This window comes from Hemiscyllium ocellatum (assembly GCF_020745735.1).
Source record: "Hemiscyllium ocellatum isolate sHemOce1 chromosome 15 unlocalized genomic scaffold, sHemOce1.pat.X.cur. SUPER_15_unloc_11, whole genome shotgun sequence".
Taxonomy (NCBI): domain Eukaryota; kingdom Metazoa; phylum Chordata; class Chondrichthyes; order Orectolobiformes; family Hemiscylliidae; genus Hemiscyllium; species Hemiscyllium ocellatum.
The window spans coordinates 393,576-413,336 of NW_026867447.1; positions in this window are offsets into that span (position 1 = coordinate 393,576).

Sequence of the window (19,761 nt, forward strand, 5' to 3'; positions counted from 1 at the left end):
GTATCCAAATGGCTAGTTCTTCCTGTATTCCATGAGATCTAACCTTGCTAATCAGTCTCCCATGAGGAACCTTGTCAAAGCCTTACTGAAGTCCATATAGATCACATCTACTGCTCTGTCCTCATCAATCCTCTTTGTTACTTCTTCAAGGAACTCTTGTACACCTGCAACAAGGCATTCCAACTCCTGTACTCCATGCTCTGTAATTTGTTCAATTGTACAATAAACCTGTTTGTTATTAATTATTTCTTAATAATTAATAACCTGTCTTCAGTTGTACATAAATTGAATATAGCTTTGCCATAAACACATGGTTGTTTCTGTAATAAACATATGTTCAAAGTGTAATTATTCCCAGCGTTAGACTTTAGTGATAGTCTGTGTTTGATACTGGGTCAGAGATTGGTCAGCGCTGTAACTGTTCCTCTGTGAGAATGACAGGGTCTGCATCAACACTGTGTGTAAAATCAGTCAGGATCAGGTCATAGTTTGGAACCAGGGACCATCTGCACAATGTGTGCCTGAACCACTCTCATCAAATACACTGGAGAACCCGACACTAGCAGAGACCTCGCTAACAAAACTCTGAAAGAAATCACATTTGTAAGGGAAGATTAATTAAGTAATCTCCCTCCCAGTCCCGAAAAGACCATTTTTTGATGCTCCCATTGCATTCACTGTGATTTCACTTTGACCACCTCTGGTCCCTATCTCATGTCGGGTTGCAGGGTCGGGTCAACATGTCAGTGTCTAACGGCAATTTTGTTGATTTGTCTGTTAAATATTTGCCTCTAACACAGATCTCCACAAGGTTCCATTCAGTCTTAGATTTCAACAAATGGTGCATCATCCAATGGTAAAGACTGGAAAGGGCCCAGCATCTCATTGTGCACCCGTGTGTTCAATTCAGGCTACACTCAGCTACATATTCAAATATCAGTTTCCCACACGGTTGACTATGTATTACTGTAGACAATACAAACGTGCACTCTGCTAACTATCCACATGTTATTGTCACACACTGTAGACAGCATATCACTGTTGGAAGTTCACACTTTGCACACTACAGAGTGTCTGTATATTAGTTATCAAATAAAGTAGATGTTGCATGACTGTAGATATTGTATTACTGTAGACAGTACATACGTTGCACACTGTGGACTGTCCATACATCAGTTATCTTACACTGTAGACATTATATTCCACACCAGCACTGTAGCTGTACCGGCACACCTTTGTGTGACAATTTTTAGAGACTGATGTTGTCAGGATGCACAAGCTTTGCAGTATCCAGTGCGACCAGTCAGGGAGTGGAACAGGGAGGGTTGAACCTAGACTAAGTGTGGGATATCCAGTGACCATGACTCAGCCCGTGGCATCCCCACATCCACACACAAATGTCTCTCTCTGTCAGACTGACTTTTTAGAACCAGCCGAGATTGCTGCAGATCTGTTCCAGTCCCAGAGTCACAGCTTCTTGATACTGTTCAGACTGAGCTGGAGGGAAAGGAATTGCTGGACCCTTCCCTATTCCAGCAATTATTTCACACAATTCCCACGGGATCAACACAAGGTATGAATGAGACTGACATGAACCTGCAAAGTCAGCAAGTTTTATTTTTTTATTCAGTTTCTGAGGGTAAACATCAATCCGTTTCACAGACGGCCATTCAGTGATTACACAGATTTGTTTACAAGTTTGTTAATTGTACAAATGACCATGAGATTTAGCTCTTCCTTGACAACAAGCTAAGGGACACTGAGGTAATGCCAATGGTTCTGCAACATTATACAATATTGGGGTGAAGATATAGCCACAATTACTCCTCTGTTTTCATTGATTTGGTTCCAGTTTCTTCCATCTGTGGGAGAGTTGGCATGGTGGCTTAGTGGTTAGCATGACTGTTCACAGTGTCAGGGACCTGGGTTCAATTCCACTCCTGTCTGTGTAGAGTTTGCATGTTCTCCCTGAGTCCATATGGGTTTCCTCCTTCAGTCCAAAGGTGTAGAGGTTCGGTGGATTTGCTGTGCTGTAGTGTCCAGGGGTGTGCAATGCTAGGTGAATTGACGATTGGTAAACTGGGATTACAGTGGTAGTGGGATGCTGTTTGAAGGGTTAGGGCAGACCCAATGGTCCAAATCACCACCTTAGAGATTCTCTGATTTAGACAGATTGGGCAAAGAGAATGAATGAGCAATTGACTTCCGAAACAGGCTGCATAAGGATAATAACAGGGCACAATTTCACACAGAATTACCACCATCTGAAATAGTAAAAGAAAAAAAAATAAATAGGAAATTCAGTCTCCTCACTTCAGGGACTGATTCTGAGCTGGCTACCCACAGCCAGTGTACTGTGCACATGTAGATAAAAGGTGACCTGATAATGGGATACCAGCTCTGTGCAGATTTTTCAGAATGACAATTATTTTACCCTCTACAACACTACCTGCATCCCCCTACACACCGTTCCCCAGCAACATCTCATTCATCCACCCACAAAATCAGCCACTGGAGATATGCAAATGTCAAGTTAAGAGATTAATAAACCTTCCATGCTTTGGAAACACTAGGATCTGCATTTGGACACTCGATGCTGTTCTATTTGTTCATCACAATGCTGATTTACGTAAAAGAACATTTCACTGCTTTCTTGATCTGGTGCCTGAATTTGGGCTGTGTTGCCACACAAATAAATGCATTTGTGCAACCACTTAAATTCACGAAAATAACTCCGACTTGTTCAAATACGTGTAAAGAATGATTTCCATCAATGGGAGTAGTTTGAGGAATAGTATTGTAAATGAAAGTTATCACATATGTGGAACACAAAATAACAAAGCTGCCAGAAATGGTCGAGAGTAAAATTGTAGACCTCCTTCTGCTCTCCATCTCTGGATCACTGTGATTCTCTTCTTTGTTCTGACCCCTCAGTCCCTTACGGACTCGACTGGCTACTATAATGTGTCTGACTGTCAGAGCGTTGAGCAGCAGAATTAGATCAAATGGCAACAATGGATTAAGAACTGTAAGGAACCATTTAAATCCTACCCAGCTGGGATTCATTATAATAGCTCGGCTTTGAAATACAAAACCATGGTAGGTTGTTGTTAGAATTACAACAGCATTTCTCTTTGAGCAATATTTAGTTTTTCATTTTCTGGAAGCAAATAGTGACAAAACGATCAAAGCTGAAAGTGACAATGAACCAAACAGAGCAAGAAGTGGCTGTTATTGACAGGACATAGTTTATGCTTCACACAGGAGTTTTATCCAAGAAAGATAAAGGGAAATAATAAACATTGATCTGCCTCAGTATGACCTCAGTGATAACAACCATCATATCAGATGCTGCCATGGCCACCAGGTAGCAAGTGGTGCAGGAAGACAGGCCACACTTTCCAGAGACAAAATATTAAGTGCCACTAAATTAACTGTTGTTAGGGAGAGAAAAGAAAATAGACTAAAATAGTTTGAAGCAAACATACTACCCGAGTCCAGGCTATCATATCTGTATTTTGATACAAAAAGATATGGACTTTGAATTAAGCAAATGGTTAAACATCATAACTGTGATCTCACTTAATCTCAGACATGCCTATTTCAAGGTTTAATACACAGAGTTTATGGGATAAACCTTAGTCCACTTCCTGAAAGCTGATTGACATCTTTGTAAGTTTCAATGAGATTTTTGAACCTTGATTTAACTGACTTTGCAGTTTGAGCATTTCCCAGCCTGGTGTGGGAAATCAGGAAGCTGAAGGGAGGTAAACCCAGAATCAGTGAAGATGGAAGCACACTTCTTATCAGGCTGGACAAATGGGAATGGTTTTCTTTGACTTAACTCACCTATTTTAGAGTCACGAGAAGCTAAAGCTGCATAATATTGAAGATTGGATCCCATTCCAGTTGTATCTTCAGATCATACTGGGATTTGGTCAATTTAAGTTTGGTTAGACATTCCTAATTTTGGACATTACCTGGACCAGAATTCCACTCCAAATTCCACCACATTAGCCCATTTCCCATCACACCTCTGGATGATGAGTTGAGTGGCGTCTTGTAGATGAGTAACAGAAGGTCCAAATACGAGGATGAAACCCTGTATGGAAGAGTTGTCTTCTGATCAAAGTTTAAACAGGTTGCCAAAGAATCATATCATGAGCAGTGATCTCAGTCACCAAAGTGGACCAAATGCAGCTGGACCTCAGTTTGCTCTGGATTCCTCATTTGGGTAGGGGTGGGAGCAGGAGAGCAAGATGAGCTGGGGCGATGAAGCAAATAGAAACAAAACCAAAGCTTTTGGAACAGATTCAATTCTGTAGAAGGGTCACCAGGCTCAAAACATTGACTTTGCTTTCTCTCCACAGATGCTGCCAGACCTGCAGAGTTTCTCCAGAAATTTCTGTTTCTGATTCGATAATATCAATTTTTCTTTTGCAAGCATCGCTGGTTTAGATATCATTGAACTTAACAGTCATGCCAACTGCAATCAGAACCTCACTTGTATTCGAGGCAGTAAATCAAAACTCCAAAGTTAATTCAGACCAACTGACCAGTTTGAAAATATATGATAAAAAGTGACCTGGTATCTGCAGAAAGACGGTCAGCCGTGTCAGTCCCACAGTAAAACCAGCATATTTACACAGTTTCTGTACAAACCCAGAATACCAATGATGGCCAGGATCATGTCACATATTTTGCTGACATTGCGAATAATTCCGTGCATTTTCTGATTACATTACTCTGCCTCGAACAACCCGACTGAATTAAACTTGGAGTCAATGAAGCCAATCATCTATATTCTCTGGAAATCTCCATAGGAACATTCAGATTGCAGCATTTTCAAAGATTTTGTGTACAGTTTGGGTAAACAAATTCTGGCAGCTATCCACGTCAGAACACTGATGAGGTAGAATATGATGATACTGAATTGTTAAGTAATATAACTGGATAATTTATGTGAATCAATGATCTTTTTTGTTGCAAAAGTATGCAGCACTTTATGAAATAATATGTGCAATACACTCCATTAAAGTCCATTTCAAATCATACAGAACAGAAAAGGCAAAGTGACCATAGTCCTGATCTCTATTAGACAGAGGTCACTGGTGGTAGTTTCACCTGAAGATCATGACATCTCAGACAAAGGGAAAGGTTGAGAAGGAGTGTCCTTCTTGGCAACCTCAGCCAGGGTGCCATTTGAACTTTTGCTATTAGTATTACAAGCCAGCTGCCCTGCCAACTGAGCTAAACCAATAGCTCATAGTGTTCAGGGCTGTGCAGGTTAGGTGCATTAGACTGGGGTAGTAGGGGAGGGGAATGGGTCTGGATGGGTTACTCTTCAGAGGCTCAGTGTGGACTTGTTGGGCCGAAGGGCCTGTTTCCACATTGTAGGGATTCTGGGAAAAAAAAAGGCAATTGTGATTGTTGGCCCTTATTTCAAAGAGGTTGGAGTATAAGAGTAGGGAAGTCTTCCTGTAGCTCTACAAGGTGCTGGTGAGACTATATCAGGAGTACTGTGAACAGTTTCAGTCCCTTTATTTAAGGAAAGAGATCATTCCATTGCAGGCAGTTCAGTGAAGATTTGCTCAGATGTCCCGAGAATGGATGGATTGTCTTATGAACAAACATTAAATAGTTTGGGTTTGTACTCACTGGGATTCAGAAGAATGAGCCGTGATCTCATTGAAACATAGACTGTGACAGGGAAAATGCAGGTAGGATGTTTCCTCTCATGGGAGGCTTGGCAGTTCACTGAACCTGCTCATCTTTGGAATGTGGGAGGAAACTGGAGCATCCTGAAGAAACCCACACAGACACAAGGAGAACATGCAAACTCCACACAAACAGTTACCAGTTTGTTGATGGCATTTGGAGGTGGCAGAAAATGGTGCTTATGCAATGTAGAGATACCTAACTCAATTCTGGTTTTCCTCCATTGACCAGTCCCTTCCCACTTACATCTATAATTTCTCTGATACTTTACGTCAGTTTCAGAATTTCCAGTTTGCAGGCTCTAGCCACCTCCCCTTTAACGTGGACAAGCAATCCTTTCCCCATCCATCCCATCAGGGTGGTCTCAGGGCTCTCTGCTTCTTCCTGGAAAAATGGCCTGATTGGCCCTACCCGCCACCACTCTCCTCCACCTGGCTGAGCTTATCCTCACCTGAACAGTTTCTCTTAATGGCACTCACCTTCTTCAGGTCAGAGAGGTGGCCATTGATATCCACATAGAGCCCAGTTATGTTGTCTCTTTGTGGGGTATGTGGACAAGGGAAGAAAAGCAGAATTGAGTTAGGTCTCTCTACACTCCATAAGCCCCATTTCTGCCACCTCCAAATGTCATCAACAAATATGTCCTCCTATCTCCTCTCCTCCCGTGTCAGCCTTCTGCAAGGACTATTCCCTCTGGGAGACTCTGGTGCACTCTTTCTTCATTCTGCAATCCCAGAAGGTGAAATATCTGTCCATTTCCTTTCTCCATCATCAATATCTCAGCGGCTAAACACACCTTCTAGATGAAATCATGCTTAATCTATACTTCACTCGATTTAGTTTACTGCAATCCCTGCTCAAAACGTGGTCTCTACTACACTGGGGAAACAAAGCATAGATTGGGTGACTGCTTTGCAGAACATCCACGTTCTGTGTGCAAAAAAATGCCCCTGAGCTTCCAGTTGCTTGAAACTTCAGCATCCCATCTTGCTCTCTGGCCTATATCACTGTGTCAGGCTTGCTGCATTGTTCCTGAACAGTGCCTCATTTTCTATTTGAGAGCTCTAGAGCCTTCTAGACTCTGAGTTCAACAATTTTAGAACTTGAAACACCTTCTCCCATTCCTTACCCCAACCCCAAGCCTTGTCCTTGCATGGTCTGGTATTACATCCAACCCACTATTAGCCAGTAATTTATCCCCCTATTAGCTATTTGATTTCCCAGGCTGCTCCACTTCTCCGTCTGCCCAACTGTTTCTCTCTCTCTCTCTGGGCTTCATCTCCACTTTCCTCCTTCCCTCCCTCACCCCCAACCCACTCTATCTTCTGCATAAAAAAACACTTTCCTAGTGACTAGCAGCTCTGTGGAAGAGTCACTGGACCCAAAATGTTAAATCTTGATTTCTCTCCACAGCCACTGCCAGACTTGTTAAAGTCTTCCAGCAAATTCTGTTTTTGGTGGTGATATTAGAACAGATTACTTACAGTGTGGAAACAGGCCCTTTGGCTGAACAAGTCCACACGGACCCACAACCCACCCGGACCCATTCCCCCTCACCTAACACTACAGGCAATTTAGCATGGCCAATTCACCTAACCTGCACATTTTTGGACTGTGGGAGGAAACCGGAGCACCCGGAGGAAACTCACGCAGACACAGGGAGAATGTGCAAACTCCACATTGACAGTCACCTGAGGCGGGAATTGAACCTGGGTCTCTGGCACTGTGAGGCAACAGTGCTAACCACTGTGCCACCGTGCCGCCCACACTTGCTAAAGTCTTCCAGCAAATTCTGTTTTTGTTGGTGATATGTTGTGATTTATTTAATTAAATGCTGATTGGAAGCTGCTGCTGTTCCAGACCAATCATGTGATGCTGAGTGACCGAGGGGCATTGCGATTTGCTGAAACACTGGGGTTTACCGAAGTCCCAATGGAGGCTTTGATTACAGAACGTTTAGGGGATCGATGGCAGCGAAACCTCCAAGCAGCTTCCACCCCAGTAGATTCGCAAATGGAAGTGTATTTAATTCTATCTTATTTTGTTCATTAAACTATACCTCTTACAGAATCCTGTACAATGATTTTTATTGGTCTCAGTATCATTATGGTTATGAGGTTTTAGTGTGGGCTCATTTGCTATAATTAGCATTTCTTACAATATGGTACTTGTTTGAATCAATTGCCTGCTACCTTCCCTGTTTTACTGTAGTGTTAGATGTGGAGCTGGAGTTGAGCAGGATTTTCTGAATTCCCATATCTGTAGAATCTGAGCCAAAATGTAGAAAGAAGCACGAGCCAGTGTTATGGCCAGAGCTACTTTTACACTTGGATGTTATTCATTCACCCTCCATTTGCCTAAAATAGTCACAGTCACAATAGTGTTTATCACATTGTACACAGATCCTCAGAACACGGTCACCGGGCACGTGATATCAGAGTTAATCACTTATACTTGCAGTAACCAGCAGTTTCCTTCTGCTATGTTAAAGTTTTAGGTGAAAGTGAGAACTGCAGATGCTGGAGATCAGAGTCAAGGTTAGAGTGGTGCTGGAAAAGCACAGCAGATCATGCAGCATCTGAGGAGCAGGAAAATCGATGTTTCAGGTAGGAGCCCTTCATCAGGATTGAGGCTGGGAGCCTCCGGGGTGGAGAGATAAATGGGGAGGGTGGAGATGGGGGGGAAGGTAGCTAAGTGTGCAATAGGACAGACTTTAGGGTGGAGTGGATAGGAGGGAAGGAAGATTGGCAGGTGGGACAGGTCATGAGGAAGGTGCTGAGCTGGAAGGTTGGAACTGGGGTAAGGTGGGGGGAGGGGAAATGAGGAAATGGTGAAGCCCACACTGATGCCCTGGGATTGAAGTGTTCCGAGACGGAAGATGAGGCATTCTTCCTCCAGGCGGCGGGGGGTGAGGGAGTGGTGGTGGAGGAGGCCCAGGACCTGCATGACCTTATCAGAGTGGGAGGGGAGTTCAATTTCTGCCATCACTCATAAAAGATTTTATCTTTGCGACTAAGGCTGTGCAGGAACGTGAGCATACTTTCAGTACACCATGCACTAACTTCATGTCCCGAAGTTTGACTATCTGCGAACAATATTATGTCATTATTGGAGCATTAACACTTGCTTCAGTTCAAGTGGTTAAGCAGATGTCATTTTAACCTAGTTGCTGTGCTTAATTGGTTAAAGTAGATTAATACTGAAGGGCTGTACACTGATACTTTATATATGATTTCCAATTTCTTAAGCTTCATTTTTAGCTAACATAATGACCATGTGCTATTGCATTAGACAGTTTTGGGAATGTGGCCTGTGCCACTTCCACTGTAGGCCTAACTAACACCTTGGTCAGCCGGATTGGTGATAGCCCCTGCATAGGTAAGCAATTCCTCTTGTTGCTTGCATGGTATTCCTAACTTACCTGCTTTTGCACGTTCTATCCATGCAGTCACAGAGCAAGAGAAACCAACTTCTATTCACTGAGAGTGGAGCAAAGAGGAAGTTGGAGGGCTTGAGGGAGACTGGGGGAGATGTGGAGGTCAAAGAACTATAGGAAGCAGGGGAAATGGAAGGATTGGTGAATGGGGGGAGAATAGGGAATGGGGCTGAATTCTGCCTGGGGAAAAGGTAAATGGAGATGGAGAAGAGGGACACTTGGAGGGAAGTCCCATGTGGAACCAAACTACCTTTTACCAACTATCATTCCTCCATCAAATACATACACTGACCACTCATCCTGCTGTCAGTGGAGCCTGTTTCTTGTTCTATAAATAGTTCCCTTCACCTACTCTGCTGTAAGAAGAATATTCCTAGCTTCTCTTGGTTCCAACTATTCTTGCTATCATCCTTTATCCTCAATACCATTTCAGTGACTCCCCTTTTTGTGCGTTGCCATTCGTCCTATATTATGTTACCCATTGTTCAGCAGAGTTCTCTAACTGGGACTTAACCAATGATTTTTCAAAAATCGGGAGAAAATCTTTTGCTTTATCTTTGCATCTATTTGCTCCTTCATAATGTCAGAGGTGAGAATATTTGCTGATAACCGTGCAATGTTAGCACCATGTGCAGCTCCTGTTCTTACTGTATCCTGGAGCCACTTGTCAAGCTGTTGCTTCCAATTTTGGAATCTCCATCATTGAAAAAGACTAACTTGACAGGTGCATTCACATTCGTGTCCTACCTTAATTTAGAACTAGATTGATTCAGTGACAATGCAGGAATACCAAAGTCTGGAATTCCCTGCCTAACATCAGTATAGATGCATTTTCACCGGATAGACCAGTTGTTCAAGTCGGCAACTCACCAGCACTGTCTCAATGGAAGTGAATGACAAGCCTTGCTAGTGTTGGCCATGTTGCTAAACTGCAAGTTAAAAACAAGATTGCTGGAAAATCATGTATCCATAACCTGTCAACACAAATGGAGCTCCATTTCAGGTGCATTGTTTGTAGAGATGTTCTATGTTCAAAATCATTATACATCTCTGGAACAAGTGGGATTTGATCCCAGGCCTCCTTGACAAGACACATGGACTTTACCATAAGAGATCTTCAAATTATGGATTTATCAGGTGCAATTTTGGACTAATTGTCTAATCTATGTTATAACTCAGTCTGTAGTTGTGCTATTTAGCTCCTGTAGAGGGAAGTAAATCTTTTGCCTTGGAAGCAGAGCATGATAATTGGAGCGGTTCTGGGAGCGTCCTTAAAACAGGTAAACATCTTACAGCTCTGACAACTTTTCACAGAACACAACAGGTTTTAAAACTAAATTGGTTGGTCAGCTTGTCTGAAACATCCTACGAAAGCAATAAAAATCATACTAAATATGAAACCTTTCTGCCTTCTCCCCATGCTCAGTAATTGGACTGCATTTTGCAGCTGAGGATGATGTAAAAATGCTGAATATGTGTTGCTGGAAAAGCGCAGGTCAGGCAGCATCCAAGGAGCAGGAGAATCGACATTTCGGGCATGAGACCTACTTCATTCCTGAAGAAGGGCTCATGCCCGAAACGTCGATTCTCCTGCTCCTTGGATGCTGCCTGACCTGCTGCGCTTTTCCAGCAACACATTTTCAGCTCTGATCTCCAGCATCTGCAGTCCTCACTTTCTCCTAGACAATTTAAAATTCATGTATTAAAAACTTTTTAAATTGATTAATGGTTTTGCTGCTTTTAGTTTAGAATTTTCCAGACACAATGTCAGCAGCATTTCCACTGACTGCCTGATTTTACAATATCATCTCAAAGGTCTCTTCTGTTTTGGGCAACTGACTATGCAGACATTGGGGGAAAAAAAAGATGTTTTAACAGTGCCCTTCCTGAGTGACTTCTGGATTCTCACCAGAAGTGAAATTCACTTTGAGTATATTCTGTCTTCATTTAGATCTCCATCTAACCTGCATCTTTATGTCCAAGGCCTTTCCAAATGCTCGTTCCTTTTCAAAAAACTTTGAGCAAAGAGAGTTTTAACTACTTCAAGTTAAAGTAACAGCGGTGCAATATACTTTGTATTTTGAAATACTTCCATTGGAAGCTTTAACGAAAGAAAGAGTAACAGGGATTTTAATGCTTGGCTTTTTTTTTAAACTGAAGACAATTCTTTGAGAAATCTAATCTAATCTAAAAGTGACAAAGTTGATTGAGGAGGGAAGGGCTATAGATGTCATACTCATGGACTTCAGTAAGGCATTTGATAAGGTTTCCCATGGTAGGCTGATGGAGAAAGTAAAGTTGCTGGAGCTCCAGGGTGTATGAGATCTGGCTGGGCAACAGGAGACAGAGAGTAGCAGTGAAGGGAGTTTCTCAAAATGGAGAACTGTGACCAGTGATGTTCCACAGGAATCCGTGTTGAGACCACTGTTGTTTGTTATATACATCAATGATCTGGAGTGATGTATAGGTGGTCTGATTTCCAGATGACACGGAGATTGGTGGGTTAGCAGATGATGAAGGGGACTGTCAGAAAATGCAGCAGAATATAAACAGATTGGAGAGTTGGGCAGAGAAATTGCAGATGTAGTTCAATCCGGGCAAATGTGAGATGATGCATTTTGGAAGATCCAATTCAAGAGTGAACTACACGGCAAATGGAAATGCCCTTGGAAAAATTGATGTACAGAGTGTTCAAGCCCTGAAGGTGGCAATGCAGGTCGACCGAGTGATCAAGAAGGCGTACGGCATGCTTTCCTTCATCGGACGTTGTTGAAGAAAATCTCAGATCCAACCTTGGGAATTGACCAAGCTTATTACATCTCATAATATGTCATGAGTAGCAGCCAGTCCATAAAACAGATGGATCGCGACTGCATCGAAAAGCTCCAATTCAGTGGGGATTTATAAATGGCCCAACGACAATTTACTTAACTAGACTCAGTACCACAAATTCGCCACTAGATGGCTGACTTACACTTGCATGCAGCAGAGTTGAGACCTTGCCAAGAGTGGGTATTAATGGTGCGTTGTTCTCAGGGCTTGTGTCAATACTCTGTATTCACATGCTGATTAGCGACAGTCTCCAGACAAGGCAGTTCATGAGTCATGCGAGAAAGCATACGATCTCAGAGGTAAGGCAAGTCTATTTCTAGAGCAAATTATACAATGATGGAAGAGAAAGTTAAAAATCAGACAACACCAGGTTATATTCGAAGAGGTTTATTTGGAAGCACTAGCTTTCGGAGCACTGCTCCTTCATCAGGTGGTTGTGGAGTATAAGGCTATAAGACATCGGTCTTTTTCAATATATCATTTCAGTTACATCACACTGTAAACTTTTGTTCTAAATTCTGTGTCTTATGATCTTATATAGAATAAATAACACACTAAGGAATCTACAAAAAAACGGACAGATAACCAAAGCGGACCTACGAAGAATGAAACCGGAAAGCAACAACACCCCCAGATTCTATGGACTACCCAAAGTACACAAACCAGACATCCCAATCAGACCCATAGTCTCACTACCAGGGACACCAGCATACAAACTGGCCAAAGAACTACAACAGAAACTGAAACACCTGGTCAGCGGATCCAAACACTCCATACAATCAACACAGGAATTCTTGGACGCCATCAGGAATACACACATAGACAAAGAAGAAACCATGATCTCATTCGACGTGACGGCACTGTTCACTTCGATTGACAAAACCCTAGCCAGAGAAACAATAGCCAACCTACTGGACATACATAACAGAAAACAGGAGGCGGAACCTATCAACAAAGACGGCATACTGAAACTACTGGAATTGTGCCTCAGTACACACTTTACATTCAACAATCAGATATACGAACAAATCAACGGAACACCCATGGGATCACCGATCTCGGGACTCATAGCAGAGGCAGTTATGCAAAGGTTAGAACAAACAGCCCTACCACAAATTCAACCCAAACTCTGGGTCAGATATGTCGATGACACTTTCGTAATCATCAAAAACACGGAAATAGAAAAAACACACCGGATCATCAACGCCACACTCACAGGAATCCGATTCACGAGAGAAGTAGAAAAGGATAGCCAACTCCCATTCCTAGACGTGATAGTATAGAGAACACCGAATGGAGAATTCACCACAAGGGTACACAGGAAAACAACACACACAGACCAAGTCCTAAACTATGAAAGTAACCACCCCAACACACACAAACGAAGCTGCATCAGGACACTATTCAAAAGAGCTACAATACACTGCAGTACACCAGAACTGCGAAAAGAGGAAGAGGAACATCTATACAAGGTATTCGCCAAAAACGGATACCCGCGCAACTTTATCAACAGATGCCTAAGAGATAGACCACGGAACGAGGACATGCCACAACCAAAAGGACTAGCCACATTTCAGAACTGACAGCCAGACTACTGCGACCCTTAGGACTCATAACGGCACACAAACCAACAGCCACGCTCAGACAACAACTTACTAGAACAAAGGAGCCAATACCCAACATGAGCAAAACTAATGTAGTTTATAAAATACCATGCAAGGACTGCACAAAACACTATATAGGACAAACAGGAAGACAGCGAACAATCCGCATACATGAACACCAACTAGCCACGAAACGACACGACCAGCTATCCCTAGTAGCCACGCACTCAGACAACAAGCAACATGAATTCGACTGGGAAAACACTACTATCATAGGGCAAGCCAGACAGAGAACAGCCAGGGAATTCCTAGAGGCATGGCATTCATCCACAAACTCCATCAACAAACACATCGACCTGGACCCAATATACCAACCACTACAGCGGACAGCTGAAACTGACACCCAGAAGCGGCAAGGACAGACCACTATAAATACCGGAAGAAACATCAAAGAAGCACTTCGCAGGAGGCTCCAGAGCACTGATGATGTCTCCTAGCCAGGGGACGAAACGTTTGCAACAAAAACTTCCAGCTCGGCGAACAGAACCACTACAACAAGCACCCGAGCTACAAATCTTCGCACAAACTTTGAATCTTATATTCCACGACCATTGAAAGCGCTGCGAAGGCTAGTGCTTCTGAATAAACCTGTTGGACTATAACCTGGTGTTGTGTGATTTTTAACTTCGAACCGAATGCAATATTCTAAGTATGGCTTAACCAACATAATATAAAGCTGCAACGTGACATCCTGACTCTTGGTCTCAATGTCCTGACCAATACTGGAAGTATGACACACACCTTCTTAACACCCTACCTACATGTGTGGCCACTTTCAGGGAGCTACAAACTTGAACCCTAATATCCCGCTGTACATCGATATGTTCAGGGTTTTGCCCTTAACTGTATACTTTTCCTTAACATTTGATTTCCTAAAGAATAGCACCTCACACTTAGACGGATTAAACGCCATCTGCCATTTCTCCGCCCATATCTGCAACTGATCTATATGCCGCTGCATTCTCTCACAACCTTCTACAATATCCACAACTCTACTGATCTTTGCATCATCTTCAAACTTACTAACCCACCCATCTACAACTTCATTCAAATCATTTATATCTGTTACAAACAGTAGAGGTCCCAGTATGATTCCCTGCAGAACACCACTAGTCACCATTCTCCAGCCAGAAAAACACCCTTCCACAACTACTCTCTGCCTTCTATGGGCAAACCAATTCAGAATCCATGCGGAAAAGTTACCATGGATCCCATGCATTATACTCTTCTGGATGAGCCGACCATGAGGGACATTGTCAAAAGCCTTACTAAAATCCATAGAGACAATATCCACCTGCTCTACCCTCATCGATCACCTCCTCAAACAATTCAATCAAGTTAGTACGACATGACCTGCCCTACACAAAGCTACGCTCACGGCCCCTAATTAGGCAGTGCTTTTCCAAATGTGCTTAAATATGATCCTGGAGAATTCTGTCAATAGCTTCCCAACAACTGATGAAGGACTCACCAGTTTATAATTTCCTTGATTATCCCTTCTTGCAGTCTTGAACAGAGGAACAACATTAGCCGCTTGCCAATCTTCCGGTATCTCTCCAGTGGCTAGTGAAGATACAAATGTCGTGGTCAAGGTCCCAGTAATCTCCTCCCCTGCCTCACTCAAAAACCTGGCGTAGATAGCATCAAGCCCTTGCGACTTATCAACCTTAGTGCTCTTCAAAAAACCCAATATCACTTCTTTCTTGATCTCAAAATGCCCTTGCATATTAGCATGCTGCACACTAATCTCTCAATCCTCTAAATCCTTCTTCCGGATCAATACTGACACAACGTACTCATTTAGGATTTTGCAAGCCTCCAAACACAAGTTCCTCCTTTACTCTCAAATGGTCCTACCTTCTCCCTCATTATCCTCTTGTTTTTATTTTTTAAATGTATGCCTAGAATTCTCTTTAAACCTATTTGTCAATTTCATGGTCCCTTCTTGCTCTACTAATTCCCTGCTCGAATTCTTTCCTGCTTTCTTTATATTCTTCACAGTCCTTGCCCAATTTTAGCTTCCTAAACCTTCCATTTGCTTTTTTCCTTTTTGAGTAAATTCACAACCTCCCTCTTTATCCAAGGTGCCCTTACCTTGCTATCCTTATCCTTTCTCCTTACTGGAACATGCCAGTCCCAATATTGACCCATTGGGAACTCCACTCCAAATCTTCCTCCAGCCAGAAATATATCCACTGACCATTGACTCTCTCTTTCCTATCACTCAGTTAATGTTGTATCCATGTTGCCCGTGCCTCTTGTACCACGACTTATAATCTTCCACACAATTTGTTGTATGCTATCTTCTGGAAATCCATGTTAATCACATCAGTAACATCGCCCTCATCGACCCTTTCTGTTAAGTCATCAGAACACTTCAGCAAGATAGTTTTACACAATTTTCCCCTTGACATTTTTTAACCAACCCACCTTTATCCATGTGATTATCAGTTTTATCACAATAGTTGTTTCCAGAAGCTCTCCCAATACCAGTGTTAAACTGACAAGACTGTCAATTCCAGCATTAATTTACAAGTCTTGACAGAACAAGGTCATAATGTTGATAACCCTCCAGTCTCCTGACACCTCCTCTCAGTCCAGAGGAGACTGTAATGTTATGGCCAGTGCCCCTCTCACTTCAACCAGAATCCTTGGATGTATCTCATCCTGATCTGGTGTCCTGTTAACCCCGAGTGCCAACATCATTTGGACAGGGAATTGAATAGGAAAAGTTTCCTCCTCAGCGTACCCGCACATTAACAGTTTACTGATTAGTATCATAGCTGTTTTCTCACCTTCACTGGAAAGACTTAAAAATAAACTCTTATTTCTCTCCAGCACGAGGCCTCAGTCCGCGACCTCGCGCAGAGTCGGTTAAACGGCCGCGGTCTCGAGATCCCGCGTGACAACTCAGGGCGGGCCTTTACTCTCCTCCAGCTCTGATTGGTCAGAAAATCTGTCAATCCCGTGCTTATAGCCAATAGAAGTGCGGTCCCGCGTTGGGAACGTCATCTGGAAGTGAATGTGGATGAAAAGAGAAGTCGATGGAGAGACTCGGCAGGTTTGGCAGCTTCTGTGGAGTTAAAACAAAGGTAACGTTTCAGATTCAGTGACCCTTCATCAGTACTGAAAGTAGCTCGGAAAAAAGTGCAGCTAGCGGCTCTCACTCCTGCAATAGGTGGAGATGGAGCCCAGAAAGAGAGAGAAGAGACACAGATAAAGGGGATGGATAATTGTGAGGCAGGGAGAAATAAAAGCTGATACAGGGGAAAATGTAGCAGCAGATTACTGCAGATACTGGAATCTATTGTAAACAAGTCCCATTCCTGATGAAGGGCTTATTTCCGAAATGTGGACGGCACAGCATTTCTGCGTTTTTGGGGTTTCTCTTGAGGGAAGGATAGGATTGATAAATCAGTGGCTGAAAAGGTGGTGCAATGTGCAGGGATTCAGTTTCTTGGATCGTTGGGATCTCTTCTGGGACAAAAAAGATCTGTTCAAAAAGGATGGGTTTCACCTGAACTGGAAAGGGACCAATATCCGACTGGGGAGATTTGCTAGTTCTAGTTTCGGATCCTGTCAACATTTTTAGATGGTGAGGTGGGAGCTTCCAAGTAACAGCACATAGACAGAAATATGAGGATGTTTCTGAATCAGAAAAGAGCAAGTTATACAGACATGAGCGGTCAGAGAATGATTTAACTCTCAGATAAGGCTGATAAGCTCAGCACATGTATGGGAATGTGGGTTTGGGATGTCAAAGCTACTACAGAAGCTTGGCTGAGGAATTGACAAGAGAGGCAGCTCAAGCTTTCGGTGTTATAGGAGGGATAGTAAGAGAGGAGAGGGAATGGCATATTTAATTAAGGAATACATTACTACTGCAATTAGAATAGATATTTCTGAGGGACTGTCGTAGTGTTAAAGTTTTGATTAGATTAGATTACTTACAGTGTGGAAACAGGCCCTTCGGCCCAACAAGTCCACACCGACCCGCCGAAGCGAAACCCACCCATACCCCTACCCTTACATTTGCCCCTTACCTAACACTATGGGCAATTTAGCATGGCCAATTCACCTGACCTGCACATTTTTGGACTGTGGGAGGAAACCGGAGCACCCGGAGGAAACCCACGCAGACACGGGGAGAACGTGCAAACTCCACACAGTCAGTCACCTGAGGCGGGAATTGAAACCGGGTCTCTGGCGCTGTTGGTGAAGAATTTGTTAAATGTGTTCAAGAAAATTTTCTTTATCAATATATAAATGTTCTTGTAGAGAATGAGCAAAACTTGAATATCTTTTGCAAAACAAGGCAGTGCAAGTGACTGGAACTGGTGATTGTAATGCTGTTAGTTTTAAAAAGCTATGGAAAAGGATAAATCTTCCAAAAAAGTTAAAGCTCTTAATTGGAATAAGGTAAAATTTAAGGGAATGATGCAATGACTTTCAAAAGTTGATTAGAGCAGACCGTTTACAGCTAAAAGTATGACTGACAAGTGGGAGTCTTTAAAAGTGTGATAATGAGAGTTCAGAAGCATATGGTCCTGTTGGTTGAAGGGTATAAAGTAGGTAGGAACATGCTTAAAAAGGAAATCAGAAAGGCAAAAATGGAAAATTAGATAACATTGGCAAGTAAGATTTAAGATAACCCAAAAAAGATTCTATAAACACTTCGAGAGAGAAAAAGACCCTTTAAAGATCAACAAAGTTGACTTTGTGTTGAACCTCAGGAGGTGGGAGAGATGGTAACTGAATATTTCACATCAATTATTACTGTTGGAAAAAGAAACGAGGGCTAGAGAACTCAGGGAAATAAATATTGATATTTTAAAAACAGTTCACATTACAGAAGAGGAAGAACTGGAGGTCTTAGAAAACATGAAGATAGATAACCCTCCAGTACCTGATTATATGTGACCCAGGATGTTGTGGGAAGTTGGGTAGAAAATTGTGGGGCACCTAGTAGAAATATTTGTTTATCTATATGTTGGGGAAGGGTTAACATTATTTGCCCAGAAGCCATTTTCCTGATTCGGCTGAGGGTTCCATTTGTGTCCCCAGCTAGAACTTTGCTGGCTATGCATTCCTTACTATGAGGTAATGTGAAAGGTTGTCCTTATCTTCCTTCTCAAGATAGTGTCTCCTCCCTTTGCTGAATGATCAGGACAGGCTGTAAAACCAGTCAAGTTGATATAGACTTTCCAATTCGTCCCCCTTCCTTCTCTAGATATTGCCTCTTCATGGTCATTCAGCCAATTAGGGGTATCTCTGCTTAGTGTTAACTGGAGCAGGTAGTGATACCATTTCATTTGTCCACTTGTAGAATGCATAAAAGTGCTTTAGTTTTGAACTTAATGACGAACCTCTAATTTAGTACCAATTTGTAAGCATGCCAAACTGTGTAATTAACGGTCAGCTCCTTTCTCTTTATAATCCTATGGTATCCTGAGGTACTTCGCAATAACACCAAGCCACAGTTAGGATGGTGAACTCCCATGATCTATCATGTAATAAACTAATCAGTTTGCAAGGTCCGAGTCTCGAGAGTTTTCTTCAACACTGAGCATGGGTGAAGAACCAAAGAACTGGAATTTGGTGTGTTGAGTATGAGAGTTAGAAAGTCATGTTGCAGCTATACAGGACTTTGGTTAGACCTTTTGGAATGCTGTGCGCAATTCTGGTCTCCTTGTTGTAGGAAAGATGTTGTTAAACTTGAAAGGTTTCAGGAAAGATATACGAGGTTGTTGCCGGAGTTGGAAGTTTTGAGCGGTAGGGGGAAGTTGAATAGGCTGAGGCTATTTTTCCAGGAGTACTGGAGGCTGAGGGGGTGTCCTTTATAGAGGTTACCAAAATCATGAGGGGCATGGATAGGGTGAATTGCCAAGGTCTTTTTCCAAGGTGAGAGGAGTGCAAAACTAGAGGGTTTAGGAGACGGAGTTGGACAATCAGAAGGACTTTGAGAAGGAATCCAGAGGTTTAGACAGCGCAGTGACACAGGATTGTTCCCAATTGTCAAACTTACTGTTGTTTCTGGCATTCATACCTGCACTTCATTTCACTTAATTCAATGAAATCGGTCATTTCTTTCACGATCACACCAACTGGTAA